The following is a 1284-nucleotide window of genomic DNA, read 5'->3' as shown; positions in this document are numbered from 1 at the left end:
GGATGTGTTTTATACTTTGTGAACCTGTATGTAGTTTCAACAACAGTATATATTGCCTTTAGAAGTACTTGCTTTCGCACGAGAAAGCGTTTTCTATAAAAATTAAACAAAGAAACGTAGTTTAAGACTTGAGCAAGACGTCTTCGGAAAAATAAGTTTGATTAGAAACACTAAAGAATATATAAAAGGTACGATTCAGAATGGTAGGTGTACCCTCGAGTTTTTCTCCGACACAAAATAATGGTAAGATAAATTTAGTTTTACATATCTAGAATTTGCCTATGGTATATATGGGCATTAGACTATGGTCAAACAAAATTGAATGCTTGAGCAGAAATGACAACAAGTTTTTGGAAGTTCCATTACAATTTTTTTATCAAAATAAAAACACTAGAATCATAAGACTTTTATCTTTCTTCTTTGTCAAATAGCCATATATAAGTAAGACAGTCTAGATTTTGTGATGGAACAAAAAGTAATTTATACCAAAAGTTGCTATGAGAAACATAAGCTGTTACAATCTACTCCTCGAAACTTCTCTGTACAAGATATAAGCAAAGATTCATACGAACAAATAGTTTTGAAATGACAAGTAAAATTGCATGCATGAGCAAAACATTTCCGACCTACCGGATTCGAACCAGTGACCTAAGGATTCTCTGCTTCAACTACAGTCCTCCGCTCTACCAACTGAGCTAAGGTCGGCATTGTAATCTAACACTTTATGCATGTATATCACTAAAATTCTACAATCTTAACTTATGTATACAAAGAGTACCATACAAAAGTTTAGCTAAGGACTCCTATGCTATTCAGTTTTATGGCTGTTTGATTTAAAGAACTACATTTTATTACAACTTCCATGAAAGTAATTTCTAATACGTATTATTTTCAAAAGTTCTTTCCCAAAACACTTTAGAAAAACGTGAACGGCAAGATTCGAACCTGCTCGGGCAAAGCCCACATGATTTCTAGTCATGCCCGATAACCACTCCGGCACGTCCACTTTTCCTTTACTGGAACATGATTCGGATATTTATCAAGGTATTATATTCTATTGTCCAGCCATATTGTGCTAGCTTGTTGAAAGATAAGTAGAAGAGTCTAAGAAAGCTTTTATACAATTCAACATCTAAAAGAAGAAGAGAAGAAACAAAAATCTATCTCTGAAAACCATTAGAGAATGTCAAAATTCCCAATCATTAAATTTCCAAAGGATTCTTTTTTCTAACGAGTTTTATCCCACTGGGTAACACGTTAAAAGTCACTTTATATTTGACACAA

Source organism: Eutrema salsugineum, unplaced genomic scaffold (genome assembly GCF_000478725.1).
Source record: "Eutrema salsugineum unplaced genomic scaffold, Eutsalg1_0 scaffold_8, whole genome shotgun sequence".
NCBI classification, from domain to species: Eukaryota; Viridiplantae; Streptophyta; class Magnoliopsida; order Brassicales; family Brassicaceae; genus Eutrema; species Eutrema salsugineum.
The sequence above is the reverse complement of the archived record's forward strand: the minus strand, read 5'-3'. Positions refer to the sequence as shown.